General features: G+C 40.2%; 1 protein-coding gene across 1 annotated transcript in view; it reads left to right on the top strand.

Annotated features, from left to right (window-relative positions):
* LOC126095719 (arrestin domain-containing protein 17) overlaps positions 1 to 13,220 on the top strand; it is a 58,531-nt gene that overhangs the window by 19,001 nt on the left and 26,310 nt on the right. The window lies entirely within an intron of this gene.

The following is a 13,220-nucleotide window of genomic DNA, read 5'->3' as shown; positions in this document are numbered from 1 at the left end:
AAGTGTCTTGTCATATCACAAAGCACAATACTCACTCAAGAAATGCTTATCTGCAGAATACAGGTTCATGGTAACACTCCAATTTCTTGCTACAGGAGAGAGTTACTCTAGCTTACAGTACAGCAATCGAATACCACAGTGCACATTAACTAAAATAACACCTGAAATGTGTGAAGCAATTTTTATAGCACTAAAGGACCAATACCTCTGAAAGTAAATAAATGTTCAATATACTTTATGTGCAGTAAAAACTATTTTTATTGTAGGTCAAAGTAGTAATTAAATTTTGTGTCCCATAACCAAAAAAATTAATAGAAGTGTATGAAGCAGATGAGATGCTTTACAATGTGAGGTATCCTGAGTGCAAAAATAGATTAAGAAGACTGGAGAGTTCAGTATATATATATATTAATTTTGTAGTTGATGGCACACACAAATTAAACTTCACAGCCATGTTTACAAACATACTACTGGTGACAGAACGCTGCAGCGATGTTAGTGCTCCAAGTGATAACATTTCACATTGTGGTGAACAGAAGACAAGTGACGTTTATGATCAAATCTACAGTGAGGTCCTAGATTTGATCATCTTTATTTGGCGACAGGCAAGATTTGACAAAGTTCCCTGTTACACCATTAAATTTTTTTGACATAAATGTTAGACCTATCAACTTTGACAAAGAAATATGATTGTGTAATACTGACCTAAGCCAAAGAACCGCTTGGTTAGTCCATTACTATCCATTCAGCATAAGTGTCCATAAAACTGTAGTCTTCTTTTCCTCAATACATAAGTTAGTTTTTTTCATTTTGAAATAGAGCTCTCTGTTTGATTGTTGTTTTTGTTCAGAATTATTACTACTTTTAGGCCACAGTATTTGCCATGGAATTCTTCTTTCAACTTTTTACAGTTATTCAAGTTCCCTAAATCTTGTTAGTTTAACCGTTCCTGCTACGTGCAGTGTTCTAGGCCTTACCATTGTTTGATAGTGGCTTAGATTTGTGTTCCAGGACAAAGATTTATGTGTTATGTATATGTTGTGTCATATGGAATCTACATCTACATGATTACTCTGCAATTCACATATAAGTGCTTGGCAGAGGGTTCATCGAACCACAATCATACTATCTCCCTACCATTCCACTCCCGAACAGCGCGCGGGAAAAACGAACACCTAAACCTTTCTGTTCGAGCTCTGATTTTATTTTGATGATCATTCCTATCTATGTAGGTTGGGCTCAACAAAATATTTTCACATTCAGAAGAGAAAGTTGGTGACTGAAATTTCGTAAATAGATCTCGCCGCGACGAAAAACGTCTTTGCTTTAATGATTTCCATCCCAACTCGCGTATCATATCTGCTACACTCTCTCCCCTATTACGTGATAATACAAAATGAGCTGCCCTTTTTTTGCACCCTTTCGATGTTCTCTGTCAATCCCACCTGGTAAGGATCCCACAATGCGCAGAAATATTCTAACAGGGGATGAACGGGTGTAGTGTAAGCTTTCTCTGTAGTGGACTTGTTGCATCTTCTAAGTGTCTTGCCAATGAAACGCAACCTTTGGCTCGCCTTCCCCACAATATTATCTATGTGGTCTTTCCAACTGAAGTTGTTCGTAATTTTAACACCCAGGTACTTAGTTGAATTGACAGCCTTGAGAATTGCACTATTTATCGAGTAATCAAATTCCAATGGATTTCTTTTGGAACTCATGTGGATCACCTTCGTTATTTAGCGTCAACTGCCACCTGCCACACCATACAGCAATCTTTTCTAAATCACTTTGCAACCGATACTGGTCTTCGGATGACCTTACTAGATGGTAAATTACAGCATCATCTGCGAACAACCTAAGAGAACTGCTCACATTGTCACCCAGGTCATTTATATAGATCATGAACAGCAGAGGTCCCAGGACACTTCCTTGGGGAACACCTGATACCACTTCAATTTTACTCGATGATTTGCCGTCTATTACTACGAACTGCGACCTTCCTGACAGGAAATCACAAATTCAGTCGCACAACTGAGACGATACCCCATAGGCCCGCAGCTTGATTAGAAGTCGCTTATGGGGAACAGTGTCAAAAGCCTTCCGGAAATCCAAAAACATAGAATCAACCTGAGATCCCCTGTCGATAGTGGCCATTACTTCGTGCGAATAAAGAGCTAGCTGCGTTGCACAAGAACGATGTTTTCTGAAACCATGCTGATTACATATCAATAGATCGTTCCCTTCGAGGTGATTCATAATGTTTGAATACAGTATATGCTCCAAAACCCTACTGCAAATCGACGTCAATTATATAGGTCTGTAGTTCGATTGATTTGCTCCTACTACCCTTCTTAAACACTGGTGCGACCTGCGCAATTTTCCAATCTGTAGGGACAGATCTATCGGTGAGCGAGCGGTTTTATATGATTGCTAAGTAGGGAGCTTTTGTATCAGTGTAATCTGAAAGGAACCTAATCGGTATACAATCTGGACCTGAAGACTTGCCCGTATCAAGCGATTTGATTTGCTTCGCAACCCCTAAGGTATCTACTTCTAAGAAACTCGTGCTAGCAGCTGTTCGTGTTTCAAATTCTGGAATATTCCATTCGTCTTCCCTGGCGAAGGAATTTCAGAAAACTGCATTCAATAACTACGCTTTAGTGGCACAGTCGTCGGCAACAGTACCATCGGCACTGCGCAACGAAGGTATTGACTGCGTCTTGCCGCTTGTGTACTTTACATATGACCAGAATTTCTTCGGATTTTCTACCAAATTTCGAGACAATGTTTCGTTGTGGAACCTATTAAAGGCATCTCGCATTGAAGTCCGTGCCAAATTTCGCGCGTCTGTAAATTTTAGCCAATCTTTGGGATTTCGCATTCTTCTGAACTTCACATGCTTTTTCCGTTGCCTCTGCAACAGCATTCGGACCTGTTTTGTGTACCATGGGGTATCAGTTCCATCTCTTACCAATTTATGAGGTATGAACCTCTCAATTGCTGTTGCTACTATATCTTTGAATTTGAGCCACATCTTGTCTACATTTGCATAGACAGTTCAGAAGCAATGGAGATTGTCTCTTAGGCAGGCTTCTAGTGACACTTTATCCGCTTTTTTAAATAAAATTATTTTGTGTTTGTTTCTGGTGGACTTGGAAGAAACGGTATTGAGCCTAGCTACAACGACCTTGTGATCACTAATCCCTGTATCAGTCATGATGCTCTCTATTAGCTCTGGATTGTTTGTGGCTAAGAGGTCAAGTGTGTTTGGGCAACCATTTACAATTCCCGTTGGTTCGTGGACTAACTACTCGAAATAATTTTCGGAGAAAGCATTTAGGAATGCCGTTTTTATTTCATGTATTCTGTTATCTATTGCTATCTTTTCTTTTGTATGGCACATCATACGTTCTCCTAGGTATTTAAAACAGTTTTTTTATTTTTTAAAGGGTGGTGGTATAGTTTTTAATCTTTTGGTGGGCATCATTTATATTGTCACGAATTGTGTTTCTTCAAATGATATTTTTGGTCCTATTTTGTATTATTGTTTTTGTAGTTCTGTGATTTGTTCATTGACATTATCCAGTGAGTCAGTAATCAACACCAGTCGTATGCGAAAGTTAGACAAACTGATGTGATTTTATTTGGGTTTCTTGCTTGTTGAACACCCTAAGTATTAATGGATTTCCTCCATTCCCTCATTACCTTCTCCAATGCACAGTTGAAAAGTAAAGGTTACAAATTGTCACCTTGTCTTACTCATGACTTCATTGCAAAAGGCCTTGATAACTTACCAATAACTTTTACTTTCTGTGTTGTGCTCATTACAATTCCTGTAATTATATCTGTTGTTTTATTATAGAGTCAACATTTCTTTATAACACTGATTAGTGCATTTTTTATCACTTGAGTCATAAACATTTTTAAGATAATATCATCATTTAAATGTTAATTTCTGCTGTAATATTTATATTTTTTGTAAACTATAATGACAGACTTCGTAGTAAGAGTTCAAAACAAAAATGAAGGAAAGGAGTTACAGATAGAAATATGTATTACAAAAAACAAAAGGAAAATAAATGAGAATACTATTCAATTAATGTTAATCATTGAATGACATAGTTGCGTTTCGATATTTTTCAAACATGCAGATTACATGGTGTTTAACTTGGCAAAAATATTCTGTACATAATAGCAGCATTGCTTCTCCAACAGACCCAAGAGAGACAAACACACAGTGATTGTTTGATGTACAGCCAATTCTCAGTAATTTTAAGTTTAAGGTACCTCAGAGAAAGTTCAAACAATAGAGGGTTTGATTTAACAAAATTGGGATTGATCAAGAACGAATCAAGAAAAATTCAAAATGTAGGTATCCAAACAAAAATAATGGTAAACGTGGAACAACGATACAAAAAGGATAGGTAGCTACTAAACACATAATGGAGGTGTTGAGTCACAGACAAGCACAGTGGTAGAATGCTAGAAATATTTCAGCTTTTGGACAAAATCTTTTTTCAGAATTGGAAAACTCACACACATTTACACAAACCCAACTTACACAGACATGGCTATTGTCTCTGGGTTCTAAGGCCCAATTTCGACAGTGTCCAATGTCATCAGCTATTTAGCTGGAGCAGGTAGTGGGGATAATAATGATATATGAGGTAGGGTGGGGAGAGCTGGGGAAGAAGCTAGTGCTGCCTGCGGGAATTTGCAGGGACATGGTGGGGACGTGATTGAGCTGCTAGATGTGGTGTCAGGAGGCTGTACTCTACGCATGAAGGGCCACTGTCAAACTGTGACGAAAAGATGGACCATGCTGCCTAACAAGATGTGCTTCACTTTTGAAGACTGCTTCTCAGCCTGTGCCATATGAATTCTTCCTACTGACACCACCTTTTCTTAATTGCGCAAGTGGGTGCTCTCCCTACGACATACCCTTTGGTCCTGTAACCGATCTGTCCATGACCTCCACTAGTCCCTACCATCCAACTGCCTGTTCCCTTCCCACTCCTACTTAAGTACACTCCTGGAAATTGAAATAAGAACACCGTGAATTCATTGTCCCAGGAAGGGGAAACTTTATTGACACATTCCTGGGGTCAGATACATCACATGATCACACTGACAGAACCACAGGCACATAGACACAGGCAACAGAGCATGCACAATGTCGGCACTAGTACAGTGTATATCCACCTTTCGCAGCAATGCAGGCTGCTATTCTCCCATGGAGACGATCGTAGAGATGCTGGATGTAGTCCTGTGGAACGGCTTGCCATGCCATTTCCACCTGGCGCCTCAGTTGGACCAGCGTTCGTGCTGAACGTGCAGACCGCGTGAGACGACGCTTCATCCAGTCCCAAACATGCTCAATGGGGGACAGATCCGGAGATCTTGCTGGCCAGGGTAGTTGACTTACACCTTCTAGAGCATGTTGGGTGGCACGGGATACATGCGGACGTGCATTGTCCTGTTGGAACAGCAAGTTCCCTTGCCGGTCTAGGAATGGTAGAACGATGGGTTCGATGACGGTTTGGATGTACCGTGCACTATTCAGTGTCCCCTCGACGATCACCAGTGGTGTACGGCCAGTGTAGGAGATCGCTCCCCACACCATGATGCCGGATGTTGGCCCTGTGTGCCTGGGTCTTATGCAGTCCTGATTGTGGCGCTCACCTGCACGGCGCCAAACACACATACGACCATCATTGGCACCAAGGCAGAAGCGACTCTCATCGCTGAAGACGACACGTCTCCATTCGTCCCTCCATTCACGCCTGTCGCGACACCACTGGAGGCGGGCTGCACAATGTTGGGGCGTGAGCAGAAGATGGCCTAACGGTGTGCGGGACCGTAGCCCAGCTTCATGGAGACGGTTGCGAATGGTCCTCGCCGATACCCCAGGAACAAGTGTCCCTAATTTGCTGGGAAGTGGCGGTGCAGTCCCCTACGGCACTGCGTAGGATCCTACGGTCTTGGCGTGCATCCGTGCCGTCGCTGCGGTCCGGTCCCAGGTCGACGGGTACGTGCACCTTCCGCCGACCACTGGCGACAACATCGATGTACTGTGGAGACCTCACGCCCCACGTGTTGAGCAATTCGGCGGTACGTCCACCCGGCCTCCCGCATGCCCACTATACGCCCTCGCTCAAAGTCCGTCAACTGCACATACGGTTCACGTCCACGCTGTCGCGGCATGCTACCAGTGTTAAAGACTGCGATGGAGCTACATATGACACGGCAAACTGGCTGACACTGACGGCGGCGGTGCACAAATGCTGCGCAGCTAGCGCCATTCGACGGCCAACACCGCGGTTTCTGGTGTGTCTGCTGTGCCGTGCGTGTGATCATTGCTTGTACAGCCCTCTCGCAGTGCCTGGAGCAAGTATGGTGGGTCTGACACACCGGTGTCAATGTGTTCTTTTTTCCATTTCCAGGTGTGTATTACACATGCCTTCTATCCTGCCAATATAACTTCATAATCCTTTTCCCTTCATTACTTCTCTCCTCTCCATTTCCCCCTCAGCACAGCCTCCCAGTGCTGCACCTGGCAGCCTTGTCATGTCCCCACCACAGCCGTGCACACACTCACAGGCAGCACAGCACTAACATCTTCCACTGGCCCCTACCTTCTTGCCCCTCCCTCTAACAACCCCACACCTCTTCCTTACCCTCACTACCCACCTCCCTAAATCGCTGCTCATGTCACTAGCAGTCGTCTAGCTTCAGCGCATGGAGACAGTGGCCGTGTGTGTCTAAGTTGTGTGTGTGTGTGTGTGTGTGTGTGTGTGTGTGTGTGTTCTACTTCTGAAGAAGGGCTTTGTGTGAAAGTTGAAATACTTTTTGAATTTTTTTTCATGACTCAGTGCCTCCTCTATATGACAAGTAGCAGTCTACAAATTCCATATTACTGTTGTGGTGTCAATAACATTACTCCTTCTTTACAAAGAAACAACTATAACTCTATAGAAAATTATTTTTGTGCATTTCATTATTTTTTTTATTTCAACACTTGAAGTGAAAGGCACAAATTTTTGAAAGTACATAAGAAAACTTCAACGTTGTTTTGTTAGTAAATTTGTGATCCTTTTCTGCTCCAGTGGCCTCCAGTGTGATTCATAAACACATTTTCTATTGCGACCAAAACTGAAAATACATCATTGTGTAGTTCCATTTCAAGGATGTACATGCACAATGTTCCCAGTGATGACTTTGCCTATTTTGGAGCCGCAGATGGAATCAGTTTTGCTTCCTCTTCCCTTCTCCTTCACTGTCGTCTTTATTCTAGCCACCTGGGACAGCCAGAATTCCATCAATCAGAGTACCACAGATTTCCACAAGATCATCAAAACATAAAATATCATCAAATGGCGCATTGTCTCATAAGTCAGGAAGAAGGCCGCAGGTGTGTTGGAAACCTATGTTCATTTCTCGACTCTCCTATTGTTGTTGTTCGTACTGTAAATCTTTGATGAATCTACATTTTTTGAAAGATTTTTCCTTCATGGTTAAATTCTTCCATGCATTACTAGGCATGATTATCACTATCAGAATTGTTGTTCTGGATGTGTGACCATCTTCAGTGCTATCCAACATTGACAGTTTCTTTGCAGTATGAAATTTTAGAATTCTAAATTATTAAATGGTCAAGTGGTTTGTAATTTCAAAGTGCTGTTCACAAGGGGGAGATAAGAAGATTGACATTATTTAGAGACAGTGGGTTATTTTGAATTTTACAACTGTTGTGAAAATGCAGGATTTTTTGCTTTTTTCCATTTCCTTGTCCAGGCTCAGGAACTGCTCACTGAGAAGTTGTCATGCAGGTCTTTTTATTAGAGCAGTAAGAGGAGGAGGATATTATACCCACAAAGCATCTAGGGTTAGCAGTTGCTGCTGTAAAAAGATATTTTAGTTTCTACAGCTTGTCAACACTCACTGGAAGCAACAGTATTTGTTTTGTGCTATATTGCCCACAACAACATTTTATTTGTCTATAATATTCAGTGTGTCGGTTGGAAGAAAGTTGAAAGCAAAGTCCCACTTCATCTGTGTTGAACGTGTCACTTGGCTCGCAATTTTCCAGAAGGTTTTCTAGTTCAATTTTCCACTCTGTACAAACTGTGCCATCAACACTTGCACTTCCTTCACAAATCTTTTTAAAAATAATGTTGCTGGGTCCACTTCCTCAATCCATATGATATGTTTTCAGCAATCCGATCTTTCTGCTTTGGATTTATTGACAGTGTGAATGACAGAACCTCATATTTTTGCTACATCACTACTTTTCCACACCATACCACATTCCACAACCTCAGTAACCATCTTCTTTTCTGCATGAGTCAGTCACTTGAGACTTTGTTGAAGTTATTTTTACACCCGACATATGTGCTATTGTACATTATATGTATATTGTTTGGCAAACAAACGAGTCTTCTGGAGATTTCAGTTCCCAAGTGTTAGACAGCTACAAACTTCGAGTTGTAGAGTGCTTGTTGGTAGTTGGCCGTGACTGTCACTTTTATTTATCAAGTGTACCATAACCCTTACAAGTACTTCAATTTATAAAGGATTTTATATAGGATGGAATGAGAATTTTGATTTATTAGGGTTTGAATTAACAAGAGTCGGCTGTATTATTATTCTGACATGTGCCCAGCTGCCAGGAGAATGCAGCAATCTCTAAAACTCGTGTAACAACATTTTTGCTTAGCTTTCTCCAAGTTCCATTCTGTAACAGTATTTCTTTAATCTTGCTATTTGGTTTCCCACTGTATTGTAGCATTATTTCTGTCTGGTATCTGCCATCACAACTGTTTGTACAGTACCACTATCTGCTAGGATCTGCTAAAACTGTTCCTCACACGTCTCCAATGCTAAGAGTATTGCAAATGAGGCACTTTGAAGTAACACATCATTTTTGAGGCAACATTTTCTGTACCATTTTACGTTTTGCTTTCTTAATTACTTAATTATATCATAGTATGAGAAATTGCAACTTGCATCTTCATGTGAAAGAAATCTTTGACACTAACAGAAATTAATTGGGTAGTATACTTGTTATTAATATAATATAAAATTACTTCTATGAGAAGAGTATCAAATTACTTTCTAGGAACTTTTATGCAGTTCGTATTCTGTTTACACCACTGCATTGATTTGGTCACCAGAAATTGTATATCTGTTCCCCTTAAGAAAATAGTCATCAGTAACCAATCGGAAAAGGAAATGCAGCTTCTCCACCTATCTGGTATATAGTACGCATATATGGAACACTTGTTGCTGTATACAAACATAGTAACACAATTGATGGCAAGCAGGACATTTGATTACAAGTACTTCATAAACTAATCTGAGATAAACAGTTATATTTGCAAAATAATCCTCCCTTGGGTTAAGAAAACCAAAATTATTCTTACTCTGACAGTAAATGGCAAAGCAATCCTAAATCTAACAATAATCACCCTCCCCATTCCCCCATGCAAGCGCTCTCTCTCTCTCTCTCTCTCTCTCCATCTGCTTTTTGGGGTACCCACTGAACTCCCCCCCCCCCCTCCCCTTGTTGTGCAGCCCCTGAATCATCTGTCAAAATAGTTGCCTCACATTATCCTGCTACCTCCTGCTCTCCTCTTACATCTTTCCCTATGCCCTCTCCACCTTCATCTACTCAAGAAACGTTCCTCAGTAATCAATAAGCAGCTGTCAGTCTCACTATGCATGTGTGCTTTAGGGTTTCTGTGTGGTTGTTCGTACTGTGCTAGAGAAAGAGCAAGAACTCGAAAGCTAGTTTGAATGCTGTTTTCTGTTGCGTGTTTCTATGCACTACTATAGGTGAGTGGTTGCCTTTCCTTTATTTTACATATTATTCTATCCAGAATTTCCATTGTAGAAATAATATGACAAATATTATCTTAAATGTTGCAGATGTTAAACATAATACTATCCTTTGTAGTGATGTTTGTATGTCTCCTTGATTATATATGTTCCCTTTGTATGCAAATGCATGCTGAATGAGAGGAATAGGACAAAACTTGGATAAAAGGCATATCTTACTTGAACGTGAGTTAGCATTTAAAGTTTGTAACAATTTACAGACATTCCTAAAATAAATTTTAATTGTATTAGCAGTTCCTGTTATTCAGTGGTTCTTCACAAAGAGGGGCTGTTAACCTTGTAAAGGAAATGCGCCGTATACAACACCAAAACACAGTGCTCATACAAGCATCTGCCAACAGCAAAATGTGTCAAAGGCTTTTGGAAGACTGTGCAATGCTTCATAACAACAAATTGCCTCCAGTGACCGTGACGTGACAACTGTTTAAATTAGATTCCTATGAGCAGATGCGGGCGGGCTCTTGTGCATGCGTAGTTGAGTCGCATATGAGGAGTACCTTCTCCCGCTTCTTGTGACAGAAGTGTGGCTTGGCGCCACTACCTAATATTACCACGGTTCGGAAATATAGTAAATCCGGGCCTGATGCGCAGAGCAGTCTGAGTTGTGGTGGGGAGGTGGGTGGTCTCCACGTGGCCTGTGTTTACGTTCAGTGATTTGGTTGTTTCCTCTTCGTTTATTGCTCTCACGTTAAATGATAAAACGGATTTTCGTGACCGGGAGATATCAAATGAATTAAAATATGTTCGCATAATTACGGATGGCCAAAATATGTCATTAGTTTCCAATTTTACATCCACCTTTCTGACAGTCAAGCATTAATCGCTTTGCAGAACAATTAAGTTATCTTTGTTGGTTTGCTAAAGAGATTTGGATTTTTTAAATCTTTTCTGCTGAGGTAGTCAGTTTATTTGAAACGAAGTGTTTAATTTCACACTGTTGGCTGGTTTCAACTATTCGCTGATTTCAAGTGCACGTATGACATTATGCCATAATAAAGAACCAAACATGAGATAATACAATACTAGTACTCCAAGAAAATGTACATCCGAATCTGGACATACGAATGTGCACTTTAAGCCGAATTATGCATTTTAGTATGGTTCACAAAATTCCGATGCTCTTGAAGTATCCTTTGATGTCTTGTTTATTTTGTGACATGATGTAAGATCTTTTAATGTTTTATACGTACGATCATAATGGCCTTCCTGAGTCATTGCGCGGTGACGACTGTTATCTGGCACTCTCTTGCAACTGCTGAAATGAATCTATTTCTAAAAGGTAGCGGAAAAATATTGCAAACGGTGGTTTGAAAAATGTTACATACATTAAAAGCAAATTTCCTTTTATGCGAGATGAACTACGTGCGAGAATGTACGATGAATTTCTTAAATAACAAAGCGTTTGACTCTCATTTAAAAATCAATTCTTTGAGGACGGCCATTTAGAAGAATTCCGAGCTCAGAAGATCACACATTTAGGTCATTATTAAAAATTTTACTGGCACAATTGTGTGATGTATTTTAAAGTGTATCGCACAGAAAAGATCAACATATATGTGGAAGCTTAGCTTCTCTTCCAGCTTATTAATCGTGGAGACCAATATTATATGTGAATGCTATGTATATTAATTTAAACCATTAACTTTCCTTATTTGTGTTTTCGCGCTACTTAAGAGTGATCTTGCTATTGGCTGATTACATCACGTGTCCTATGCTGTCATCAGCTGGCGAGATCACGTGACATGAGTAATGAGTGGCTTACAAAAGCGCATCGCAATCTCAATTTCAATGCTTTGAAAAGTAACATGTGGTATTTGGTGGAATTCGAATTTATACCTTAGTAATACGAAAATATTGCTGCACATCAAAGGTGTTTCAAAATGTCTTCACTCTTCCCCCCCTGAGTTTCGTTATCTAAAGTGACGGGAAATTCTATGTTGGTATATAAAACCATAAACATTCAAAGGATTGATGAGTTTTACAGTGCCAAGGAATAGTATACGGTAACTTAACATGGAAAAATTGTATTTTCGCCCGGGAGAAAGTGTATTTTTAACTGGGAAAAATCCGGGATTTTTTTTTCCTTATCCACGTAGACACCCTGTCTTCTCTCTGCCACATTTCATTTCAAAAGAACCTGTCTTCTCAAATTTTGTAGTCATTTTCTCCATCTGTTTGCAGACATTGGACCAAAGTCTTTTTTGATATTCTAGAGTGTCCAGAACTTTATCAGCAGCGTATGATACTTCATAGAGACAGTCACATTGGGCGTCTCGGACGCACTCTGTTGGTGTGCCTTTTCTGATGCTTACAGTGTCATCTGTTGATAAAGTTTTTGTATTTTTGCTCCATGACGTTTTTGCCTGTGTCAGTAATAAGCTGTTAAAATTTGGTAATTTGATGTCATTCTGAGCACTGATTCTCTTTCTACAGTGTTTTGAAACTGGAACTTTAATTATGTATGCCTTCTATATAACACAATCTCTGCATCTGCCAGTGCGCAGAGATCAGTACCAGAGAGGTAGGGTGGTGTATTGATTGTTGCCAATGTGGGTGTGTTATGAGCAGCCATGGAAAGAAGTCTGTGAAAATTGTCGGATCATTTGATGTGTTACTAGCTTCTGCTCAAGGAGATTTGCACAAACTCCAACTGAAACATTACAAAATAATGGCAGTTCTTCAACTGAACAACTGAAATAGGATTCTTCCTATCATCAAAAACATCTTGTAATACTGTCATTGATGCACTTGTGGCATGTGCACATATATTCTCCCACAAATTAATAACAATAGTTCTTCTTGTTAGTTCTCTGCATAAAGGTTGCACTATATTGCTCACTTACCTATAAGAAGTTTTGGTTTGGTGCAAAACATCTGTTCAGTAAATTGTGTTGTGCTGATTACACATCACACTTCTGTTTTCACTTCATGAAGGGACTGTTTATGTAAATGATAAGTAGTTTCAGAAATCCAAAATCAGTTCCTCGTAGAGTTCATGCACCCTTACAAATGCAGCCACTCTTCATCAGTTAAAAAGAGCATTTCAGGATCAGCATCTCTATCGTGTGCAGACTGCAGTAGATGGTTGCAGTACTGATGTGTGGATGTTTGTGGATGTATGTGAATTGGTCAGTCAATGCACTACCATTAGCTTGTAAGGTTTCAGTTTAAATGTGTTCACAGATCCAGTGAGCAAATGCTACTAACACACCTGTTTTAAGTACTAAAGGCCACAATGATTTTGTCTGACTTCTTTCCAAGACCACTTTCAGCTCATCTAGTTGGGATAAATCTGATGCACCACTTGCCAAAATCAAGGGGCT

The sequence above is a fragment of the Schistocerca cancellata genome, chromosome 8, assembly GCF_023864275.1.
Source record: "Schistocerca cancellata isolate TAMUIC-IGC-003103 chromosome 8, iqSchCanc2.1, whole genome shotgun sequence".
Classification (NCBI taxonomy): domain Eukaryota; kingdom Metazoa; phylum Arthropoda; class Insecta; order Orthoptera; family Acrididae; genus Schistocerca; species Schistocerca cancellata.
The sequence above is the reverse complement of the archived record's forward strand: the minus strand, read 5'-3'. Positions and strand labels throughout refer to the sequence as shown.